Genomic DNA, 26,997 nt, shown 5'->3' with positions numbered 1-26,997 from the left:
TTTTACAGTTAATTCTCATAGTACAACTCATTGAGGACAGAGGTCCTGCATGGGGATTAAGTGCTCAGTGACTCTTGTTGTTATTTTAACAATTAACACTTTTATGTATGACATCAGTGATCATTAGAGGCTTTTGACATGAGCTGCCTAGGCTATGGAAGCCTTTCAAATCCACACTCTCTGCCAGTATTTAGACAAGGCTATAAACAAAATGGAAGTTCTCTCCTCCTTTCAAAGAAAAGTACATCCTTTCATGGCCCCTCTTTCCCTGGGATCTCACTCACAGAGATCCTTCATCTAGTACATTTTTTTTGTCACAATGTCTTGGATTTCCATGCCTGAAATGCTCTCATGGGCTTTTCAGCCAGACCAGATTGCCTTTAAGTGATTGTCATTCTATGAGTCTGCTATGTGGACTGCTTCCCATGTTGGAACATTCTCTCCTTTTTATACCTATTCTTATTACCAAACACTTGATCTATTTATATGATTCTTTTAACAGTAAATCCTATCTATGTGATCACTTTAACACTTAACTATGATCCCTTTAGCACTTCAAATGGCTTACCACCCAGCTTAATGGGATTTGGAGTCCCATGGTACGTTTTAGTTGTATCCTTAGAAGCATGTCCATAGGAATGTATGCAGAACTATACAGCTTACAATTACAAACTTCCTTTTCCCTCTCTTATTCCTACTCTTACTTTTTACTGGGATCTATTTTGAATTGGCTTATATATATATATATATATATATATATATATATATATATGATTAATTCTATGTTAAGTAGAGAGTTCAACCAATGGTATTGAGAGAAAAAAAGTTCCTCAACAGTCAAGATGAGGGCTGTTCAAATTATTGCTTCTCAAAGTGTCAATTTCACTTCTGTAAGTTTTCTTTTAGGTGCTCTGTTAGTTATCACAGGTCAGGGAGAACATATGGTATTTGTCCTTTTGGGACTGGCTTATTTCACTAAGTATGATGTTTTCTAGATTCATCCATTTTATATCAAATGACTAGATTTTATCTTTTACCACTGTGTAGTATTCCATAGAGTATATATCCCATAATTTCATTATCCATTCTTCAGTTGATGGATATTTAGGTTGATTCCATGTCTTAACTATTGTGAATTGAGCTGCAATAAACATGAGGTCGCAGATAACTCTTTTATTTGATGATTTCATTTCTCTTGGGTAAATTCCAAGGAGTGAGATGACTGGGTCATATCGTAGGACTATATTCAGATTTCTGAGGTATCTTCAAACTGTCTTCCATTGTGCCTTTATCAGTTTGCATTCCCACCAACAGTGGATTAGGGTGCCTCCCCACCCCCCACATCTTTGCCAACAGTTACTGTTTGTTGTTTTCTGTTTGAGAGCCATTCTAACTGGAGTAAGCAAACCCTCATTGTGGTTAATTTTAGGATTAGGGTACATATTATTGATAACAATAATTGATAGTAAAATAAATAAATAAATAAAAAGAGAGAGATTTACCACACATAACCTGAGGGTGTCACCTTTGCACACCCGTAACTTGGAAGAACCAAGCAGAGCTCTCAGGCCACACCCATCTCAAGCCTCCAAGGCTCCTCCAACAGCAGGCAGTCCACTTAACACAGACATAGTATAAAACAAAAAAAAATTAAAAAAAAAATAAAACGCATAGTGACGAAAGAGGAATTAACTATGCCAAGCAACAAACACAGAAATCGAGGGAACAAGATCAATGATGACACTACGATGCCTCCAAATAAACAAAACACCCCAAGCCAAGATTATGAAGATGATGAGATAGAAGAAATGCAAGATACGGATTTCTTTGATGACCTGTTCTTTCCACTGGGATCTCACTCGCAGAGATCTTTTGCCAGAGTGTCTTGGCTTTCCATGCCTGAAATACTCTCATGGGCTTTTCAGCCAGATCCGAATGCCTTTAGGGCTGATTCTGAGGCCAGAGTGCTATTTAGGACATCTGCCATTCTATGAGTCTGCTGAGTATCTCACTTCCCATGTTGGATCACTCTCCCCTTTATTTATTCCATCGGTTAGTGTTAGCAGGTACTAGACTTGTTTATGTGCTCCCTTTGACTCTTAGTCCTTTCATTATGATCAATTGTGAACTGAAATTGATCACTGGGACTAGTGAGATGGCATTGGTACATGCCACCTTGATGGGATTGAATTGGAATCCCCTGGTATGTTTCTAACTCTACCATTTGGGGCAAGTCAGCTTGAGCATGTCCTGAATTGCACATCTCTTCCCTCTCTTATTCCCACTCTTATGTTTAACAGGGATCACATTTCAGTTAATTTTCAACACTTAAGAATAACTGTGTATTAATTATAGAATTAAACCATTCATATTAAGTAGAAAAGATAAAAAAACTACTAAGAGGGATAATGTATTAAGTTGTTCATTAACAGTCAGAGATATGCTGATCAAGTCACCGTACCTTTCACTGAAGGGAGGAGAGAACCTCCACTTTGATTATGACCTTGTCTAAACAAGATAAGAGTCAAAGAACTCAGAGGGCTTCCATAGCCTTGGAAACTCATGACTGGAGCATAGGGAGATTACTGATGCCATAGACAGGAGTTTCAATTGGTAAAGTCAACAACAGGAGTCACTGTGCACTTACTCCTCATGTAGGATCTCTGTCCTTAATGTGCTGTGCATTGAGATTAAATGCTATAACGAGTACTCAAACAATATATTTCACTTTGTGTTTCTATGGGGGTGCAAACTGTTGAAATCTTTACTTAATGCATACTAAACTGATACTCTGAAAAAAAAAGAAAAATAAATTATCAATTCCCAACTTGACTCTCACTGGGATTAAACATGACAATAGGTCTGCTCTGATTTCATCATCATTTAAAAAAAAATCACCTATTATTTTTCACTTTATGTTTCTGTGTGGGAGCAAACTGTTGAAATCCTTACTTAATGTATACTAAGCTGATCTTCTGTATATTAAGATAATCGAAAATGAATCTTGATGTGAATGGAAGGGGAGAGGGAGTGGGAAAGGGGAGGGTAGTGGGTGGGAGGGACGGTATGGGGGGGAAGCCATTGAAATCCATAAGTCATACTTTGGAAATTTATATTCATTAAATAAAAGTTTAAAAAAAATAAAAGGCCTTTGAAAGGAAAAAAAAAAGATACGGATTTCAAAAAATTTATGATAAGAACATTTAGAAGTTTTCAAAAGCAAATCCTTGAACTACAGAAATCCTATTGGACAGGATTGAAAATCGCTCCCATGAAAATGAAATTTTAAGGAAGAATCAAAATGAAATGCAGAAAATAGTAGAACAGGAAAGTGTGATAGTGAAGAGAAATCAAAATGAAATGAAGAGCTCAATAGATCAAATGACAAACACATTAGAGAGCCTTAAAAACAGAATGGGAGAAGCAGAAGAGAGAATATCGGACTTAGAAGACAGAGCACAGGAAAACATACAAACAAAAGAAAAGAAGTGGAAATTAGAAATCTAAAAAATATTGTTGGGAATCTACAGGATACTATTAAAAAAACCAACATTCGAGTTCTAGGAGTTCCTGAAGGCATGGAGAGAGAGAAAGGATTAGAAGGCCTTTTTAGTGAGATACTAGCAGATAACTTTCCAGGTTTGGAGAAGGACCGAGACATCCTAGTACAGGAAGCTCATAGAACCCCCAATAAATATGACCAAAAGAGATCCTCACCACGACATGTGATAATTAAACTTAACCACAGTGAAACATAAAGAAAAGATCCTAAAATGTACAAGAGAGAAACGTCAGATTACTCTCAGAGGATCTCCAATTAGACTCACAGCAGACTTCTCATCAGAAACACTACAGGCTAGGAGGGAATGGCGAGACATAGCACAGGTGCTAAGAGAGAAAAACTGCCAGCCCAGAATACTATATCCTGCTAAGCTCTCATTTGTGAATGAAGGTGAAATAAAGACCTTTCATAGCAAACAGAAATTGAAAGACTTTGTGGCCACTCGTCTGGCCCTGCAAAAGATACTTAAAGATGTGCTACACTCAGAAACACAGAAACAAGGCCATCAATATGAAAGAAGTTAAAGGAAGAAGACCTACCAGTAAAAGAGCATGGGAAGCTCAAAGCATATGCTAGAAAATATCTCCGGGAAAATGGCAGGGCAAAGTCACTATGTATCAATAGTCACATTAAACATTAATGGTCTTAACTCTTCTGTTAAAAGACACCGATTGGCTGATTGGCTTAAGGAACACAACCCAACTATTTGTTGCCTACAAGAAACACAACTCTCTAACAAAGATGCATGCAGACTGAAAGTGAAAGGTTGGAAAAAGATATTCCATGCCAACAGAAACCAAAAAAAAAGCAGGTGTAGCCATATTAATATCAGACAAAATAACTTTAATACAAAAACTGTTAAGAGAGACAAAGAGGGACACTATATAATGATTAAGGGTTCAATTCAACAGGAAGATGTAACTATTATAAATGTATATGCACCTAATTACAGGGCACCGGTCGATTTAAAAGATTTGTTAACGGACTTAAAGGGAGACTTAGACCCCAATACAATAGTACTGGGGGACTTCAATACTCCACTCTCAGAAATAGACAGATCATCCGGACAGAAGATCAACAAGGAAACAACAGATTTAATCGACACTATTGCCCAAATGGATCTAACAGATATCTACAGAACTTTCAAGCCTGCATAAAGACTTTACATTCTTCTCAGCAGTACATGGAACCTTCTCTAGGATTGGTCACATACTAGGTCATAAAGCAAGTCTCAGCAAATTTAAAAGAGTTAGAATCATACCATGCAGCTTCTCAGACCACAGCAGAATGAAGCTGGAAATTAGCAACTCAGGAAACCCCAGAAAGTATGCAAACACATGGAGACTGAACAGCATGCTCCTGAATGGATGCTGGGTCATTCAAGGAATCAAAAGAGAAATCAAAAACTTTCTGGAAGTAAATGAAGACAACAACACAACATATCAAAACTTATGGGACGCAGCAAAAGCAGTACTTAGAGGCAAGTTTATAGCAATAGGTGCCTATATCAAGAATTTGGAAATGTATCAAATAAATGAGCTTTCACGCATCTCAAGGACCTAGAAAAACTGCAGCAAACCAGAGCCAAATCTAGTAGGAGAAGAGAAATAATTAAAATCAGAGAAGAAATTAACAGGATTGAATCCAAAAAAACATTACAAAAAATCAGCCAAGCGAGAAGCTGTTTTTTTGAAAAAATAAAATTGACACCCCATTGGCCCAACTAACTAAAAAAAGAAGAGAAAAGATCCACATCAATAAAATCACAGATGAAAAAGGAAACGTAACAACAAACACCACAGAAATAAAAAGAATCATCAGAAATTACTACAAGGACTTGTATGCCAACAAAGAGGGAAACCTATGAGAAATTGATAGATTCCTGGACACATGCAACCTACCTAAATCGAACCAGGAAGACATCGAAAACCTAAACAGACCCATAAATGGGACAGAAATTGAAACAGTAATAAAGGCCCTCCCAATAAAGAAAAGCCCAGGACCAGATGGATTCACCGCTGAATTCTACCAGACATTTAAAGAAGAACTAACTCCAATTCTTCTCAAACTATTCAGAACAATCGAAAAAGAGGGAGTCCTCCCAAATTCTTTCTATGAAGCCAGCATCACCTTAATCCCTAAGCCAGAGAAAGATGCAGCACTGAAAGAAAATTACAGACCAATATCCCTGATGAACATAGATGCAAAAATCCTCAATAAAATTCTCGCCAATAGAATACAACAACACATCAGAAAAATCATCCACCCAGACCAAGTGGGATTTATCCCTGGTATGCAGGGATGGTTCAACATTCGCAAATCAATCAATGTGATTACCACATTAACAGACTGCAAAAGAAAAACCATATGATTATCTCAATTGATGCAGAGAAAGCATTCGATAAAATTCAACACCCTTTCATTATGAAAACTCTAAGCAAATTGGGTATGGAAGGAACATTCCTCAATATAATCAAAGCAATTTATGAAAAACCCACGGCCAGCATCCTATTGAATGGGGAAAAGTTCGAAGCATTGCCACTGAGATCTGGCACCAGAGAGGGATGCCCACTCTCACCACTGCTATTTAACATAGTTCTGGAAGTTTTAGCCAGAGCCATCAGACAAGAAAAAGAAATTAAAGGAATACAAATTGAGAAGGAAGAAGTCAAACTATCCCTCTTTGCAAACAATATGATTCTTTACTTAGAGGATCCAAAGAACTCTACTAAGAGACTATTGGAACTCATAGAGGAGTTTGTCAAAGTGGCAGGATATAAAATCAATGCACAAAAATCAACAGCCTTTGTATACACAAGCAATGCAATGGCTGAGAAAGAACTGCTGAGATCAATCCCATTCACAATAGCTACAAAAACAATCAAATACCTTGGAATAAACTTAACCAAGGACGTTTAAGATCTCTTATGAGAATTACAAAATCTTAAAGAAAGAAATAGAAGAGGATACCAAAAAATGGAAAAATCTTCCATGCTCATGGATTGGAAGAATCAACATCATCAAAATGTCCATTCTCCCAAAAGCAATTTATAGATTCAATGCAATTCCAATCAGGATACCAAAGACATTCTTCTCAGATCTAGAAAAAATGATGCTGAAATTCATATGGAGGCAAAAGAGACCTCGAATAGCTAAAGCAATATTGTACAACAAACACAAAGCTGGAGACATCTCAATACCAGATTTCAGGACATACTACAGGGCAGTTGTTATCAAAACAGCATGGTACTGGTACAGAAACAGATGGATAGACCAATGGAACAGAATTGAAACACCAGAAATCAACCCAAACATCTACAGCCAACTTATATTTGATCAAGGATCTAAAACTAATTTCTGGAGCAAGGACAGTCTATTCAATAAATGGTGCTGGGAAAACTGGATTTCCACTTGCAGAAGCATGAAGCAAGACCTCTACCTTTCACCTGACACAAAAATCCACTCAACATGGATTAAAGATTTAAATCTACGACCTGACACCATCAAGTTATTAGAGAACATTGGAGAAACCCTTCAAGATATTCGCACAGGCAAAGAGTTTCTGGAAAAGACCTGGGAGGCACAGGCAGTCAAAGCCAAAATCAACTATTGGGATTGAATCAAAATGAGAAGTTTCTGTACTGCAAAAGAAACAGGAGAATGAAGAGACAACCGACAGAATGGGAAAAAATATTTGCAAGCTATGCAACAGATAAAGGGTTGATCACCAGAATCTACAAAGTGATCAAGAAACTCCACAAAAACAAAACCAACAACCCACTTAAGAGATGGGCCAAGGACCTCAATAGACATTTTTCAAAAGAGGAAATGCAAATAGCCAACAGGCACATGAAAAAATGTTCAAGATCACTAGCAATCAGGGAAATGCAAATCAAAACCACAATGAGGTTTCACCTCGCCCCACTTAGAATGGCTCACATACAGAAATCTACCAACAATAGATGCTGGAGAGGATGTGGGGAAAAAGGGACACTAACCCACTGTTGGTGGGAATGCAAACTGGTCAAGCCACTATGGAAGTCAGTCTGGAGATTCCTCAGAAACCTGAATACAACCCTACCATTCGACCCAGCCATCCCACTCCTTGGAATTTACCCAAAGGAATTTAAATTGGCAAACAAAAAATCGGTCTGCACCCTAATGCTTATTGCAGCACCATTCACAATAGCCAAGATGTCGAACCAACTTAAATGCCCATCAACGGTAGACTGGATAAAGAAATTATGGGATATGTACTCTTTAGAATACTATACCGCAGTAAGAAACAACGAAATCCAGTCATTTACAACAAGAATGAGGAATTTGGAACACATCATGCTGAGTGAAATAAGCCAGTCCCAAAGGGACAAATACCATATGTTCTCCCTGATCAGTGACAACTGACTGAACAACAAAAAGAAACCTGTTGAAGTGAAATGGACACTATGAGAAACGGTGACTTGATCAGCATAGCCCTGACTGTTAATGAACAACTTAGTACATTATCCCTCTTAGTAGTTTCTTTTTTTTCTGTTCTACTTAATATGACTGGTTTAATTCTGTAATTAATACACAGGTGTTCTTAAGTGTTGAAATTTAACGGAAAGGTGATCCCTCTTAAACATAAGAGTGGGAATAAGAGAGGGAAGAGATGTACAATTTGGGACATGCTCAAGCTGACTTTCCCCAAATGATAGAGTTAGAAACATACCAGGGGACTCCAATTCAATCCCATCAAGGTGGCATGTACCAATACCATCTCACTAGTCCAAGTGAGCAATTTCAGTTCACAATTGATCATACTTATAGGATTAAGAGTCAAAGGGAGCACATAAACAAGTCCAGTACCTGCTAATACTAACCAATAGAATAAGTAAAGGGGAGAGTGATCCAACATGGGAAGCAAGATACTCAGCAGACTCATAGAATGGCAGATGTCCTAAACAGCACTCTGGCCTCAGAATCAGCCCTAAAGGCATTCCGATCTGGCTGAAAAGACCATAAGAGTATTTCAGGCATGGAAAGCCAGGATACTCTGGCCAAAAAAAAAAAAAAAAAAAAAAAAAAAAGAAAAAAAAAACCCTAAATGAAAGGTCTCTGTGACTGAGATCCCAGTGCAAAGAACAGGTCTTCAAAGAAGGAGGTACCTTTCTCTGAAGGGAGGAGAGAACCTCCACTTTCACTATGACCTTGTCTAAACAAGATAAGAGTCGGAGAACTCAGAGGGCTTCCATAGCCATGGAATCTCATGACTGGAGAATAGGGAGATTACTGATGCCATAAACAGGAGTGTCAAATTGTAAAGTCAACAGCAGGAGTCACTGTGCACTTACTCCTCATGTAGGATCTCTGTCCTTAATGTGCTGTACATTGACATTTAATGCTATAACGAGTACTCAAACAATATATTTCACTTTGTGTTTCTATGGGGGTGCAAACTGTTGAAATCTTTACTTAATGTATACTAAACTGATCTTCTGTAAAAAAAAAAAAGAAATTATCAATTCCCAACTTGACTCTCAGTGGGATTAAACATGACAATAGGTCTGATCTGATTTCATCATCATTTAAAAATCATCTATTATTTTTCACTTTATTTTTGTGTGGGAGCAAACTGTTGAAATCTTTACTTAATGTATACTAAACTGATCTTCTGTATATAAAGAGAATCGAAAATGAATCTTGATGTGAATGGAAGGGGAGAGAGAGTGGGAAAGGGGAGAGTTGCGGGTGGGAGGGACTTTAGTGGGGGGAAGCAATAGTAATCCATAAGCTGTCCTTGGAAATTTATATTCATTAAATAAAAGTTAAAAAAAAGGATGTACTTTTTTTTTACAGGCAGAGTGGACTGTAAGAGAGATGGAGAGAAAGGTCTTCCTTTGCCGTTGGTTCACCCTCCAATGGGCACCATGGCCAGCGTGCTGCAGCTGGCGCACTACGCTGATTCAAAAGCAGGAGCCAGGTGCTTTTCCTCGTCTCCCATGGGGTGCAGGGCCCAAGGACTTGGGCCATCCTCCACTGCACTCCCGGGCCACAGCAAAGAGCTGGCCTGCAAAAGGGGCAACTGGGACAAAATCCGGCGCCCAGACCAGGACTAGAACCCGGTGTGCCAGCACCACAAGCGGGATCCCTGTTAAATATAAGAGAGGGAATAAGAGAAGGAAGAGATGTACAATTTGGGACATGCTCAAGCTGAATTGCCCAAACGGTAGAGTTAGAACAATACCAAGGTATTCCAATTCAATCCCATCAAGGTGGCATGTACCAATGCCATCTCACTAGTCCCAGTGATCAATTTCTGTTCACAATTGATCATAATGATAGGACTAAGAGTCAAAGGGATCACATAAACAAGACTAGTGTCTGCTAATACTAACTGAAAGAATGAAAAAGGGAGAGAATGATCCAACATGGGAAGCAGGATACACAGCAAACTTATAGAATGGTGGATGTCCTAAACAGCACTCTGGCCTCAGAATCAGCCCTTAAGGCATTTGGATCCGGCTGAAGAGCCCATGAGAGTATTTCAGGCATGGAAAGCCAAGACACTCTGTCAAAAAAAAAAAAAAAAAGACTAAATGAAAGATCTCTGTGAGTTAGATGCCAGTGAAAGAACAGGTCATCAAAGAAGGAGGTACCTTTCTCTGAAGGGAGGAGAGAACTTCCACTTTGACTATGACCTTGTCTAAATATGATCAGAGTCGGTGAACTCAAAAGGTTTACATAGCCTTGGCAACTCATGACAAGAGCCTAGGGTGATTACTGATGCCATAAACAAGAATGACAATTTGTTAAGTCAACCACAGGAGTCACTGTGCACTTACTCCTCATGTAGGATCTTTGTCCTTAATGTGCTGTACATTGTGATTTAATGCTATAACTAGTACTCAAACAGTATTTTTCACTTTGTGTTTCTGTTGGGGTGCAAACTGTTGAAATCTTTACTTAATATATACTAAACTGATCTTCTGTATATAAAGAGAATTGAAAATGAATCTTGATGTGAATGGAAGGGGAGAGGGAGTGGGAAAGGGGAGGGTTGTGGGTGTGAGGGAAGTTATGGGGGAGGGGAAAATCATTGTAATGCATAATCTGTACCTTGGAAATTTATATTCATTAAATAAAAGTTAAAAAAAAATTTGTAATGAGTGTGGACACTTTAATCAGCAATGAGGAGAAAAAAGAAGAATATTCATTGCAGCGCACAGAGCCCTGCTTTCTTACAGTCCTGAATGGAAAAAAGTCCTTACAAATTCAGGAAATTAATAATGGAAACTCTGAAAAAAATAGAAGGGTGTTTTTTAAAAAAGGTATTATATTTAAAGTTGAAGACATTGGAAAGTAATTAAGTGTAGATAAGGTCATAAGGGTTGTTTTGTGATTGAATCCTGGTGGTTTTATAAAAAGATGATGAGAAAGCAGACAGACAGACACTTATGCTCCTTGTCTCTTGTCATGTGATGCTCTAGCACCTTGGGACTCTGCCAGCAAGAAGGTTTATGAGATCCCTACATCTTGTACCTCCCCACCTTGAACCAAAGTAAATGATTTTATTTGTTAGGTAGACTTCCTCAGGTCTTTCAATATATGAAAGAAAACATATTGAAGCAGAAAAATTAAAACATTCAGGATATAATAGGGAGAGTTTGGGGCAGTGAGATGAGCAATTGGAAATGTAGTGGATAACATTAGAGGGCAGATTGGTCATGTTATATAGATACTCTGAATTTGCTAATTGTTAATTATTAAAAGTAGGCACCTACTGTCTCAGAGAGATAGGGGAGGAATGAAAGGGGCTCTATCCTTGATGTTTACATTTCAAAGGGATGGCTCCAAGATCCTTGAAAAAGGCATTCTTAGATCTTAAAACTGGCCTGAAGATAGAAGGTTTACATCTTTAAAAGGGCTAGAAAGCTTTTAAAATGGCAAGTGAAAGCTTTAAAAGGAAGTTAAAGATTTTATAGTCAGAAAGAAAGCTGTATAATTTTAGCAAAGCTGAATGGAACATTAAGGCCATTTTGATCCACTTACACAATAGAAATGAATTGTCTCACATTTCTTGAGGCTAGCAGTTCAGATCAAAATATCAACTGTGTTGGTTCCTTCTGAGGGTGTGAAGTAGAATCTGTTCCATTGCTCTCTTAGTTTCTGATAGCTGCCCAGCAGGAAACTTTGACTTCCTTAACTTTTGTTTTACTACCTACTCTCTGCCTTCACCCTTATATGAGGTTGTCCCTGCATGTATCCTTCTGTGTCCAAATATGCCCATTTTATAAGAACAACAGGCACAGTGGATTAAAGAGCTAAACCTACTTGAGTGTAATCTCATCTCAACTTTAATAATTATATCTAAATCACCTTATATTCAAGTTAGCTTACATTTCTGAGTTACTGGGAAAAAGAGCTTCAGTACATGAATTTTTGTTCCTGTTTCCTTTTGTACAGACTTTATTTTATTATTTATTTTTTATTTAATGAATATAAATTTCCAAGGTACAGCTTATGGATTACAATGGCTCCCCCCCCATAACTTCCCTCCCACCCGCAACCCTCCCCTTTCCCGCTACCTCCCCCCTTCCATTCACATCAAGATTCATTTTCCATTCTCTTTATATACAGAAGATCAGTTTAGCATATATTAAGTAAAGATTTCAACCGTTTGCACCCACACAGAAACACAAGGTGAAAAATACTGTTTGAGTACTAGTTATAGCATTAAATCTCAATGTACAGCACATTAAGGACAGAGATCCTACATGAGGAGTAAGTGCACAGTGACACCTGTGGTTGACTTAACAAATGGCACTCTTGTTTATGGCATCAGTAATTACCCTAGGCTCTTGTCATGTGTTGCCAAGGCTATGGAAGCCTTTTGAGTTCACCGACTCTGATCATATTTGGACAAGGTCATAGTCAAAGTGGAAGCTCTCTCCTCCCTTCAGAGAAAGGTACCTCCTTCTTTGATGACCTGTTCTTTCACTGGCATCTAACTCACAGAGATCTTTCATTTAGGTCTTTTTTTTTTCTTTGCCCGAGTGTCTTGACTTTCCATGCCTGAAATACTCTCATGGGCTTCTCAGCCGGATCCAAATGCCTTAAGGGCTGATTCTGAGGCCAGAGTGCTGTTTAGGACATCCACCATTCTATAAGTCTGCTGTGTATCCTGCTTCCCATGTTGGATCATTCTCTCCCTTTTTCATTCTTTCGGTTAGTATTAGCAGACACTAGTCTTGTTTATGTGATCCCTTTGACTCTTAGTCCTATCATTATGATCAATTGTGAACAGAAATTGATCACTGGGACTAGTGAGATGGCATTGGTACATGCCACCTTGATGGGATTGAATTGGAATCCCCTGGTATGTTTCTAACTCTACCGTTTGGGGCAAGTCAGCTTGAGCATGTCCCAAATTGTACATCTCTTCCCTCTCTTATTCCCACTCTTATGTTTAAGAGGGATCACCTTTCCGTTAAATTTCAACACTTAAGAACACCTGTGTATTAATTACAGAATTCAACCAATAGTATTAAGTAGAACAAACCAAAAAAAATACTAAAAGGGATAACGTATTAAGTTGTTCATCAACAGACTTTATTAATTTGTGTTTTATTTTTTATTTTTTCATTTTATTTGAATGAAAGAAAGATAGATATACAGAGTGATGGAAAGAGAGTTCTCATTCACCGATTTCATTTCCTGAATGTCCCATAGCCAGGGTTAGTTCATGCAGGAGCCAGAAGCCAAGAAGTCCATCTAGGTCTCCCACATGGGTGGTAGGGACCCAAGTACTGGGAGGGTTACAGAGCCTATCACAGTGCATGTGTGCAGAAAGCTGGTTTAGAAGCAGAAGTTCTGGGTAGGAGGCACTCTTTATGGAGCAACATGTACCTGTTTCATTGCTATGCCATATGCATGAAACTATAGATTTTTTTAAGAGAAATTTTAGGTTTTTCGAGAGTATAAAAATTTCCATGTACAGAATGGATACTCAAATTCTGGTACCCTGATATAGAGTGTGGCATCCCAAATGTTGTCTTAATTAATATGCTAAATGCTGGCCCCTAATTTATTTTCCTCAGAATAATGATGCTGATGTTATCATAATTGTATGTCTGCATAAACAGTTTTTTTTAATTTTAAGTTCTTTCATATTTAGCTAGAATATAAGGCTGTTGCTATTTTATTCATTTCTTCAGTCTCTGAGGCATTCTTAAATTCAAAAGGAGATGATCACAGAACAAAGAGAAAGTGGAACAATGGGAGACAGAACAGAAGGCTGTGATTGATGATGTCAACAACAGAAGAAAACTCGAAAAGGAAGGTAAGAACAGACTTAAGTGGTTAAAGATGTTTCAGTACAAAATAGGAGATGGAAACTGCTTCATACAGGGTCAAACCGTGGGAAGAAAGGAAGTATTTGTTAACAAAGAAAAGTTTTCTCTGGTTTCTTCAAAATAAGAAAGAAAATCACTATCATATTTGGCAGCAAATGGCAATATAATGTTAACTTATTACTCTTTAAAATTAAAGCAGTGAAGTAGTAATCATCTTTACATAAGATAATATGGGGTACTACTGGTTTGCTATACCAGATTTAAAATAAAATAAGTGAGAGAGAAAGGAGTTAATTCTGGATACCTGCTAACCAGAAGTAGAAAATGAATAAAACAGTCTTCTGGAAGGAAAAAAATGCTAAAGTTAAAAAGAAAACAGCAGATTTTATTTGCTCTTGTATGGAAGTATAAAATGTTAGTTTCAAGTGTTATAACAAATCTTTTTGCTAAAAACAAATTAAAAAGTACGGCTAATAAAATCTAAGCAGATTAGTCTCAATCATGGTCTAACACCTAACTTTTGTATCTTTTTTAGCAATAGTTTTCTTGACATTAATGTTAACAAAATAGAGCTCCACAACATTATTCTAATTTTTTTTTGACAGGCAGAGTGGACAGTGAGAGAAAGAGACAGAGAGAAAGGTCTTCCTTTTGCCATTAGTTCACCTTCCAATGGCCGCCGCGGCCAGCGTGCCGTGGCCGGCGCACAGCGCTGATCCGAAGGCAGGAGCCAGGTGCTTCTCCTGGTCTCCCATGGGGTGCAGGGCCCAAGCACTTGGGCCATCCTCCACTGCACTCCCTGGCCACAGCAGAGAGCTGGCCTGGAAGAGGGGCAACCAGGACAGAATCCGGCGCCCCGACTGGGACTAGAACCCGGTGTGCCAGCGCTGCAAGGCAGAGGATTAGCCTACTGAGCCGCGGCACTGGCCACATTATTCTAATTTGACTGCTTAAAAGTGCTTATACATCCTATTCTTTATAAATACTTAGATAGGTTTGCACTGCATTCAATTCTGTAATTTTACTCTGTTTCTGGATCTTTCTGAATTTGGTTAATATCATTGAAAAACACTATTTTCAATCATTCATCATAGTTTTTTTGTTGATGAAGTTTTTGGTTTGCTGTAAATTTTGTTCAATTTTGAATAGTATAGATTTATACAGAAGTTGCTTAGCTAAGCAGATATTTGCGAGCAAAAACTATAAGCAAACATTAAGAATCAGATGAGACCAAGAAGACCATGGGAAGTTGGGGGAAAAAAACAGCAACAGGTCAATTTACTTTATAACTACAATGAATAATAGGGTAAATCCTCCTCATACACTGATTTAGTTGAACTGACGATCTAAAGAAGCTATCCCCTAAGGTACTCTAGGGCTAATATGAACTTCATCGAAAGGTGGTATTAGGTAACAGTTGTGAAGTGTGGAAATACAGGATTTTCCCTTCTACCATTTTCATGCCAGAACAAGTGTGAATACAACACTTAACTACAGAAATAAAATCATAAGATATACCAAATATTTGATTGACTAACAAGTACTTTGGTTTAAAGTGCACTCACTAACACAAAATATAATTGTATCCAAATATTTAGATTTATGGTATTATCAGTTTGTTTCTTTGAGTTACTGTGATTTATGCAGTTAAGCCAAATCATTTATTCTATTTCTGTATCATTCAGTGTGAAATACTAGTGATGTTAACTGATATTAATATGAGCAAGATAGGCCTTAATCAAATATTAATTTAGGATGATTCTTTGAGGCTCTTGCCAGTATTCTCTATGTATCTGCCTCACAGAAATGCAGTGAGCTCAAAAAATATGCTTCTGAATCAATGAGGGTCACTCTTTGTTTTGTCTGGTCAAAAATTTAATAGAAACCATCTGGCTAGAAAATGGAGACTGATGCAAACATATATATATATATATTCTCATATATATGTATATATATGTATTCTCATGTATATATATATGTGTGTATATATATATGTGTGTGTGTGTGTGTGTGTATGTGTGTGTGTATAAAATACTGCCACAATTCTGAACATATAGGACTATAATTATGTCCTGGCTGTGCTCCTAAAAAACCAGCCCGCTGCTACTATGTATCTTGTGAGGTAGCAGGTAATGGTTCAAGTATGAGAGTCCACACTGCTTATGTGTTGATGTAGAGAGATATCTAGCAAAGAGAAAATGAAGATTGCCAGCACTTCCACTGCTCTCCCAGATGCAGCACAGCCCTGCATGCATTGCCCAAGCCCCAGACCCTTCTGAGCCAAGTGTGGCTGCTCAGGTTGAGACTGAAGAGCTGTCACTGGCTAGAAAAATCCAATTTGGCTGCACCTGGGTTCCCATGATCACCTTTAAGTCAATGTAGTGTCATGTTATTAAAATAACCAAGACTGGCATACTCACTTCCATTGTGCACCTGATGGCATGGCATCGTGTCAGGTGCATCATGGTTGTGAGATTTAGTTGGTGTACATGGTGCTGCAGCACATTTGTGGAAATCTAAATCATAGAGACTTATATAGCATTTGATATAAAAACCCTTGCCCGTTACTTCTCTGATGAAGCAGTTTCTTTAGGGAATTATACCTTCCCAGTGTCTTTTTACCTGCCACAAAAATAAGTAGAGCTTTCCTCTAAGCAGCTCCCGCTTGAGGCTGATAATTTGGTGAAACCTCAAGCAAATGTACCCCTTGTGTCCTCCAACAATATGCAGCTGAAACAGGTGGCATATATATATATATATATATATATATATAGCTAAATTTGTGTTGGTAAGAGTCAGTATTTTATTCATTTCTCATTAGCAGTAATTAGTTGTTAAAGGAAGGTCATTAGGAATGTATTAGTGGTAAAATTTTGTTGAGAAATATGTCTGCTTTAGTGTCTTTTATTGTGTCCCTTGCTTTCTGTTGCAATGCTTTATTATTATTATCGTTATTATTATTATTTATTATTATTTCACCTAAGATAACATGCACTGAATTTTTTTTTTCAAAATCAAGAATAGTTTTATTGAAATTGCTAAAAGAAAACAAAACAAAAACTTGAATATCAGCCATGTTGCATTCCCCATATTTGCCATAGCTCAGCAAGATTGAGAGAAAAGTTCAGCTTGTGACTTTTCTTTTGGGAGGAGACAGAAAAGTAGAAGGAGCAGTCTCAGGCTGATGCATCTTGCCTTAGAGCACTTACGGGGAACCTGTGTCCTTTGGATGTCTTGAGGTCACAGGGAACAAAATAAAGCTCAGTACAACAGATGCAAGCTGGCATCACTCAGGAGGACTCAGGGAAGGTGCACTGCTTGTGGCTTCTTCCTTGGGAATGAAAGAGAAGAGTAGTACATGCATCCAGCATTCTGGTTTATCTAGAAACTGCCCAGGGAACTGATTTCTGTCTTGCCTGACTCTATCCTGAAAAGGAATAGGCATACTTTGAATCCCTAAGGGACACCAAGAACAAAGTAACTCAGTAGTTTGTTGAAGCATCAGAGAACCTGTGTAACATCAGAGGGAGCAAGAGACTACAGGTTTTTGGAGAAGAAACTGGTAAAGCTCTCTATTTGGGAAACTGCATGCACAAAATTGGAAAACGTTTGAGGGACTTCTGGGATCTTTAGCTGAAGGTCTTTTTTTGTATGAAGCAAGTCCATAAAGACTGAGAGCACAAGCTTTTTTAAAATGCATAAAACACAGTAAAAAAAAATCACAGGACACACATAGAAACAGGGAAGCATGGCTTAATCAAGGGATCAAAGTAATTCTCTTAGCTACATCACTGAGAGGCATAACCATTTTGGAGAAAACATTTTGGAATTACGGACCTCCCCACCCCCTCCCCCATAGCCTGAACTGAGTGCTGTTGCCTGTAGCTTCTTCTGTATTTGTAGGGAAGAAAATTCTGGTTCAGTTTGTGAGAGTGAGGTGTGTTCTGGGCTTTAAAGCACTGCCAAATATTTTGGGGATTGCTAGCCTTTTGGTGCTTGCTTCCCCTTCCAGACCTCCTCCCTACTTCCTTTTGGAGATTATAAGAAGTAACAATGTCTGAGGCCTAGCCAGCTGGCTGCTATTATTGCACTAGCCCACAGATTTTCTTATTGGCTCTCAGGTGCCCAACTGCCCCTTGATTCTACCTCCAAAGTATCTCTCACCTTTCATATTGTCCTCTCTTGCAATCTTTTCTGGCTGTGGTCATTTCCTTCTAAACATTTTTCTTATAATTTGTGGTTCACCAATCAGAAGTTCCTATTTTGCATATTATGTATTTAGTTGTAAAAATTATCCTATCATCTCTGACACCTGAGAGTATAAAGTTAATTCTAGGACATTCATGTGCTTAGTTCCTCACTTAATTCAGTCTCTTGGGGTACATCCATTTCATCACATTGTTTCTCTCTTTTTTTGAAGTATCCTCATACAGAATGTATTACATAAATTTATTTTTATTTCTTAAATTTTAAAGTTTTATCAGATTTAGTATAGTTTGTAGATACAACTCTAAGAATACAATGACATTTCCTGGCTCTTTCACTCCCATGTCTCTCCCTCCATCCTCCCCTCCTGCCTGCTTGCTTGGTATTTAGTTCTTTTGAGACAAAATATTATAAATGTATGTTATTGCAGTAAAAACACTTAATGCTTCACTAAATAAAGAGCTTAACAAAAAATCAAAAATACCCTAGTTTAGTGAGAATATAGGCAAGGTTATTAACAATATTTGAATGGAAAAATGATAATTCCACCCACATGTAGTAAATTTTAAGCTAATTATAGATCATGAAAACTATAGTAGTATAACATTCTTAACCATTTCTTTGACAAAGGTATAAAATAATGTTTTATAAAATTATATTGGCAGTAATACTGACACACACATTTCTTTTTTGTTTTTATTTTTTAATTTTTTTTTTTATTTTAGCTCCCACATATAACAAAGAACATTCAATACATGTCTTTCTGTATCTGGCTTATTTCATTCAACATGATGTCTTCCAGTTGCATCTACTGTGATGCAAGTATTAGAATTTCATTCTTTCTATAGCTGAATAATATTCCATTATGTATATACACCACATTTTACTTATCCATTCTTCTGATGATATACACCTTGGTTGATTCCAGATTTTGGCTATAGTGAACACTGCTGCTATGAACATGATGATGCAGGTATTTTTTAATAGGTTGTGTTCAAGTCTTTTGTGTATATACTCAGTACTGGGATGGCTGGATCATATGGCAAATCTATTTCTAGTTTTTTTAAGAAATCTTCACACTGTTTTCCACAGTGGCTCTGCCAATTTGAATTCCTACCAATAGTGTATAAGCATTCCTCTTTCTCCACATCCTGTCTAACATATTTTACTCTTTGTCCTTTGAATAATTAATATAAAAGTTTGTGCCTATTCATTTTTTGAACATCAGCTTATAGCTCTATATAATTTTAAATTGTTATTTAAAAATTTAACTGGGAATAAAGAATAAATTAAGACATTGGAAGATCATTTAGAGTGATCATGATGGTTTTACCTATGTTTTATACATAAGTATGAAAATATAAATAATTGAAAATAGAATGATTAGAAGATAAAAGGTTGCATGCAGTTGAAGAGGAGGCATATCTTCTAATGTTCTATATCACAATGGAATTATTATGGTTTAAATCATTTAACCATATATTGCAGAAAACTAGTAGAGAGACTTTTGAAAGTTGTGCACAAAAAGAAATTAAGTGTCCCCCACACAAATGTTTAAAGTTATCTATCTTTGATCCAAATATATCTAGATAAATAAACCAATTAGTTTGATCTGACCATTATATATTATATACACATTGATTTGTCATACTCAACCTCATCAAATATGTATAATTATGAGTCAATTTAAAAAGATCTTAAAATATTTTCTTGGCTTAATATGATAACCTATCTTGCTCACCTCCTGAATATTTGAAGCACCATATCCATTCAAATAATTCAGCACTATGTCAATGTTTAAAAATGATACATAGGGAGGAGAAAATAATGTAACATTAGTAATATTTATTTTAATATGAAAGATGAAGATGTAATTGCTTTTCATCATGATTTATCTTCCTTCAGTTTAGTTAGTTATTAAGACATTTGCCAGCCGGCGTCATGGCTCAATAGGCTAGTCCTCCGCCTAGCGGCGCCGGCACACCAGGTTCTAGTCCCGGTCAGGGCGCTGGATTCTGTCCCAGTTGCCCCTCTTCCAGGCCAGCTCTCTGCTGTGGCCCGGGAGTGCAGTGGAGGATGGCCCAAGTGCTTGGGCCCTGCACCCCATGGGAGACCAGGATAAGTACCTGGCTCCTGCCATTGGATCAGCGCGGTGCGCTGGCCGCAGCGTGCCAGCCGCGGTGGCCATTGGATGGTGAACCAACGGCAAAAAGGAAGACTTTTCTCTCTGTCTCTCTCTCTCACTGTCCACTCTGCCTGTCAAAAAAAAAGACATTTGCCTTCATAGTATCCCTCAAACTATAACATAACTTTACTTTCAAATGATATATCACCTGATAGTGGCATTTTTGGAATCTAAAATTAAGAATATGAATATAAATTTAACAGATGGAAAAATTGTTTCATATTACAGTATTAAAAAGTAAAAGGCAAAATGAAAACTTTGACAGTATCATATCATGTTGAAAACTGGTTTTAAAATATTATTAAATTTGATGAACAGAGCAGTCTTCACAGGGTTCTCCACTTTACCCCACAGTTTCATTAGCATTGTTTATTACTTCATTACTTCATGCTTAATTTGAATGTCGCCTGCAAGAATAGTTCCAGAACTACACCAATTATTACCAATTGATTTTTTGAGCCTTTGTATCAATTTAAATAATGTTCATGATTTCTATGTATTCTTTTTATTGTAGTAAGTTAAATTTTTAATTTCATTCTTATATTAATTTAGACCATTCTGTCTTTGGATATAAAACATGTCTGATCCATGTCTGTGTCCATATGACAATTTGACAATTACCATTTAATGTTCAACAGGATTATAAATTTGTGTGCATGTTAGTATAGGTAGAAATACCTACCTGTAAGATGAGCATACACATTCTACTAATATGTTACAAAAGTGAATAATACTCACAATCTTATTAAATATATTTTGTATATTTGATACATTTCATTGTTACTTAATCTATAGAAAACTCTATAAGGCTGCCTATATGAGAAAATATCTAATTACAGTAAATAATATTCCAGTCTGCAGATGGCCACCTTTACAATGTGACCTCATGTGATTTTTCCTTTGTTCAGGTGCAAATAGGGAGAACTGTTTTTTAAACATTTATTTAGTAAATATAATTTTCCAAAGTACAGTTTATGGATTACAATGGCTTTCCCCCCCATAACTTCCCTCCCACTCGCACCCCTCCCATCTCCTATTCCCTCTCCCTCTCCATTCACATCAAGATTCATTTTCAATTATCTTTATATACAGAAGATTGATTTAGTATATATTAAGTAAAGATTTAATCAGTTTGCACCACACAGAACATAAAGTGTAAAATAATGTTTGAGTACTAGTTATAGCATTAATTCACATTGAACAACACATTAAGGACAGAGATCCCACATAAGGAGTAAGTACACCTTCACTCCTGTTGTTGACTTAACAACTTGACACACTTGTTTATGGCATCAGAAATCTCCCTAGGCTCTAGTCATGAGTTTCCAAGGATATGGAAGCCTCTTGAGTTTGATGACTTTGATCTTATTTAATAAATATAAATTTCCTAAACAACTTTTGGATTATAGTGGCTTTTTCCCCCAGTAACCTCCCTCCCATATGCAACCATCCCATCTCCCACTCCCTCTCCCATCCCATTCACATCAAGATTCATTTCCAATTATCTTTATATAGAAGATCAATTTAGTATATATTAAGTAAAGATTTCAACAGTTTGCAGCCACACAGAGACACAAAGTATAAAGTACTGTTTGAGTACTAGTTATACCGTTAATTCACATAGTACAGCACATTAAGGACAGAGATCCTACATGGGGAGTAAGTGCACAGTGACTCCTGTTGTTGATTTAACAACTGACACTCTTATTTATGACATCGCTAACACCCTAGGTTCTTGTCATGAGCTGCCAAGGATATGGAAGCCTTTTGAGTTTGCCAACTCTGATCTTATTTAGACAAGGCCATAGTCAAAGTGGAAGTTCTCTCCTCCCTTCAGAGAAAGGTACCTCCTCCTTTGATGGCCCATAATTTCCACCGGGATCTCACTTACAGGGATCTTTCATTTAAGTCATTATTATTATTATTATTATTATTGTCAGAATGTCCTGGCTTCCCATTCCTGAAATACTCTCATGGGCTTCTCAGCCAGATCTGAATGCCTTAAGGGCTGATTCTGAGGCCAGAGTGCTGTTTAGGACATGTGTCCTTTTATAAGTCTGCTGTGTATCCTGCTTCCCATGTTGGATCATTCTCTCCTTTTTTTATTCTATCAGTTAGCATTAGCAGATACTAGGCTTGTTTATGTAATCCCTTTGACTCTTAATCCATTCATTATGATCAGTTATGATCTGAAACTGATCACTTTGACTAGTGAGAAGGAATTGGTACATGCCACCTTGATGGAATTGAATTGGAACCCCCTGGCCCATTTCTAACTCTACCATTAGGGGTAAGTCCAATTGAGCATGTCCCAAACTGTACATCTCCTCCCTCTCTTATTTCCACTCTTATATTTTGGGATCACTTTTCAATTAAATTTAAACATCTAAGAAAAATTGTGTGTTAATTAAAGAGTTCAACCAATGGTATTAAGTATAACAAAAAAAAAAATACTAAAAGGAATAAAGTAGTAAGTTGTTCCTTGACAGTCAGGACAGGACTGATCAAACCATTGTTTCTCATGGTGTCCATTTCACTTCAACTGGTTTCCTTTTGTGTGCTCAGTTAGTTGTCACCAATCAAGGAGAACATATGATATTTGGAGAACTTTTGTGTCTTCCTCTTATGAAGAGGACAGAAGCCCTATAGGGTTAGGAACATTTAATTAGGACCGCATTTATACCTGATTACCTTTTAAAAGGAGTCCATTATCCAAATGCAATTACATCAGGAATTTGAGCTTTACTATATGATCACTTGATGGGAGGAGGATACCATACAGACTTTTAACAGCATGTTGAATTTATACCAATATTTCATTTGAGGGCCCATATCTTTTTTTCTCAGCAACTCTAGGATTTCTTACTTCCTTTTCAGTTCCTTGATAATCGCACTAAATCCAATGTCATGGAATGGGAAAGAAGAGGCATATTAATCATTGTAAAATTATGTTGGCAAAGCTTCATGAATCATTTTGAAACCTTACAACCTATTGACTATAACTTATGTACACATAACTACTGTGCTGCGAGGAAGGCTAGGAAAGAGAATTTATTCTGCTTTGCAATGCTAAAAGTCAGAAATGAGTCTCTGGAAAAAAAAAGAGAAACTATTTCACAAGCAGAACTGCAATATTAGTGGCAAGTTTCATAAAATAGATCACAACAATTAAAGTATATATTTAAGTTCATCTCTTAGTAATTACTGTATAATATTTAATAAATAAAATAAATTTTATCAACTTTTACTGTGATTTTCCTACTAGAGGAAGATAATTTTTGGCAAAGTGATTTGTAAATTCTGAAGGGACTATGAATTGAAATGTTTATATTTATATTATATAATATTAGTAGCTAAATTAGGAGAAATACACACATATTCATGAATTCATGGTGTCCCCAAACTTTTGCACTTTATATAACATATCAAAGTGCTACTTTATTGGCCAGCGCCGCGGCTCACTAGGCTAATCCTCCGCCTTGCGGTGCCGGCACACCAGGTTCTAGTCCCAGTTGGGGCGCCGGATTCTGTCCTGGTTGCCCCTCTTCCAGGCCAGCTCTCTGCTGTGGCCAGGGAGTGCAGTGGAGGATGGCCCAAGTGCTTGGGCCCTGCACCCCATGGGAGACCAGGAGAAGCACCTGGTTCCTGCCATTGGATCAGCGTGGTGCGCTGGCCGCAGCGTGCCAGCCGTGGTGGCCATTGGAGGGTGAACCAACAGCAAAAAGGAAGACCTTTCTCTCTGTCTCTCTCTCTCACTGTCCACTCTGCCTGTCAAAAAAAAAAAAGTGCTACTTTATGCTGATGATTTTTCTCTTAGTCTTTTCCAATATACTTAATAATTTCCACAATTCCAACTTGATGGAGTTGTACCATTTTTTCTCTTCTACTTATAATGGCTCAAAATTATTCCTTACAAAAAGAAATGCAAGCCTGCAAAGTGCATTGACATTATATTTTGAAAAACAGAATTTGAACTTTTACAGTGAAGTCTGATAGAAATCACCAAACTTAAAGTGTGTATTATTGCATCATGAGCAGGTTTTGTGTTAGTTTCTAAAAGCCCATGAGAGTATTTCAGGCATGGAAAGTCAAGACACTCTGGCAAAAGATCTCTGAGAGTGAGATCCCAGTGGAAAGAACAGGTCATCAAAGAAGGAGGTACCTTTCTCTGAAGGGAGGAGAGAACCTCCACTTTGACTATGACCTTGTCTAAACAAGATAAGAATCGGAGAACTCAGAGGGCTTCCATAGCCTTGGAAACTCATGACTGGAGCATAGGGAGATTACTGATGCCATAGACAGGAGTGTCAATTGGTAAAGTCAACAACAGGAGTCACTGTGCACTTACTCCTCATGTAGGATCTCTGTCCTTAATGTGTTGTGCATTGAGATTTAATGCTATAATGAGTACTCAAACAATATATTTCACCTTGTGTTTCTGTGTGGGTGCAAACTGTTGAAATCTTTACTTAATGTATACTAAACTGATCCTCTGTAAAAAAAAAAAAAAAAAGAAATTATCAACTCCCAACTTGACTCTCACTGGGATTAAACATGACAATAGGTCTGATCTGATTTCATCATCATTTAAAAAAAATCACCTATTATTTTTCACTTTATGTTTCTGTGTGGGAGCAAACTGTTGAAATCCTCACTTAATGTATACTAACCTGATCTTCTGTATATTAAGATAATCTAAAATGAATCTTGATGTGAATGGAAGGGGAGAGGGAGTGGGAAAGGGGAGGGTAGTGGGTGGGAGGGACGGTATGTGGGGGAAGCCATTGTAATCCATAAATCGTACTTTGGAAATTTATATTCATTAAATAAAAGTTAAAAAAAAATATCTATAAAACACGAAAAAAAAAACAACAACAAAAAAAAGAAAGCTGCACGTGTTGCTCCTGTGAGTGAAGTTGTCATAGTGTTTATATCAAGTTTTGTTTGCTTATATGGTCTGTTAAAAAATTTATATTTATTAAATGGATTGTTAATATGACCAAGTGAACCAAAGAGAAAAAGAGGGAAAATCAACTGCTAATTAATATATCTAGCTCATAATTATAAGTCATCAGCCTATAAATACAAATGTACTGTTGAATCCATATTTTCATTTGATTTCCTAACAAGTTTTCTTACTTTGTATTGCACAGTTTTAACTGTAAAATCCTAGGATCTTATTAGTAAATACTTGAGGAGCAATGTGTTATAGAATATAACTCAGCAAACAAATAGCTTGATTTTGAAAAAAATACCTTTATATGACACATAAATTACATAGTCACACCAGTTATTTTATGATATCATTGTCTGAATACCCTGTGAATAATGGATACATTACTAAAAATACACATTATATCATACTTCTTATTGGGTCTTTTGATTCTTGCTTACATAAAAGAAGTCCAAGTCTCCTGAGTTAGAATAGATGTGGGAAACTGGTGATTGAAATAAATTAGAATATCAAGAAATTAAGTAAGTAAGTTGTTTCTTTGATACGAATCATAATGATATAACTGTTTTCATGGAATGTTTGCTTTCCAGGGATATTTTGCTTCTTGACTTTGAACTATTGCTTCAAAGTATGTGATTAATGCAGATAATTACTTGAGATGCCTTCTTAAGAGCATTTGCTGAGACTGTTTTTGTGTGTTTATTCTACTCATTTATTCAAAAGAGATGTCGAAAAAGAGAGAAAAAGAGGGAGAGAGAGAAGGAGAGGGATACAGAGGGTGAGAAAGAGAGATTCCCCATCCACTGGTTCACTCTCCCATTGTCCACAGCAGCATGGGCTGGGCCAGGATGAAGAAAGAAGCCAGAACTCAATCTGAGTCTTCCCCATGGGAGGCAGGGACCCAATTCCTTGAGCTATCACTGCTGCCTCCCAGGGTACACATTAACAGGAATCTCAAATCAGGAATGGAGCCAGGACTTTAACTAAGGCCCCCCAATATGGGATGCAGTCATGTCTGAACTGTTAGGCTGAACACACACTCTGTGTATGTATTTTAATGATTGATTTCATCATAGTCTTAGGTACCATGCAAATTTTCATAAGTGTACATGTGGAAAAAAATATCTCATCACCATATTATGATGTAAAATGCAGTTTTTAGTTTCTTCCTCCTCCTCCTCTACTGTGGTTATTCTTCTGATGTAAAAGTATTGTAATCATCAACATTCTTGCACTTCACTAGGCAAACTCATTCTTTACTTCCTCAATGTACTTATTTAAAGAACACATTTTTGGTGGAATGAACCGATTTTTATTTTCTTTCTAACCTAATAAAAATCAGCAATGGATGTTAATATATCTATTTTAGTTCAAACTTATTCTTGTAATATAGGAGTCTTATGTTCTTCACTTCTTTTCTAGTTATTATCACTCCCTATTTACATGTGAAGATGCACTGTCCATCGAACTCAGACTCAACTTCTCAAGTTATTGAATCATGTATTTTACTTGAATGTCCTAATTATTCAATTAAATTATTCTGAAATTCATGTAACATTCACATTGTTCTTAGGTATTCCTTATTTAACAATTTATTCTTTGCACTCCAGATACACATACCTAGAAAGACCCTTGGTAAAGTAAAATGTTAGATGTTGCCAACTCTCTGAGATTGCTCGAACAAATGACAGGAAGAGGAATATTAATAGTTCATAATTAAATTTCTTGATTTTAGTTATAAATAATATTTCATTTG

The 26,997-nt window shown here is 37.0% G+C and overlaps 1 protein-coding gene across 2 annotated transcripts in view; it reads left to right on the top strand.

Annotated features, from left to right (window-relative positions):
* Positions 1 to 26,756, top strand: part of LOC149124528 (uncharacterized) — a 332,973-nt gene extending 306,217 nt beyond the window's left edge. For both annotated transcript variants that reach the window (XR_016212784.1, XR_016212788.1), the window contains 2 exons: positions 13,759 to 13,883; positions 26,664 to 26,756. The gene's annotated coding sequence lies outside the window, so the exon portion shown is untranslated. The remainder of the gene's footprint in view (positions 1 to 13,758; positions 13,884 to 26,663) is intronic.
* The last annotated feature ends 241 nt before the right edge of the window (positions 26,757 to 26,997 follow it).

Source organism: Oryctolagus cuniculus, chromosome 9 (assembly GCF_051225735.1).
Source record: "Oryctolagus cuniculus isolate XC-2025 breed Fujian yellow rabbit chromosome 9, ASM5122573v1, whole genome shotgun sequence".
NCBI lineage: Eukaryota > Metazoa > Chordata > Mammalia > Lagomorpha > Leporidae > Oryctolagus > Oryctolagus cuniculus.
This window is presented reverse-complemented; position numbering and strand designations above follow the sequence as displayed.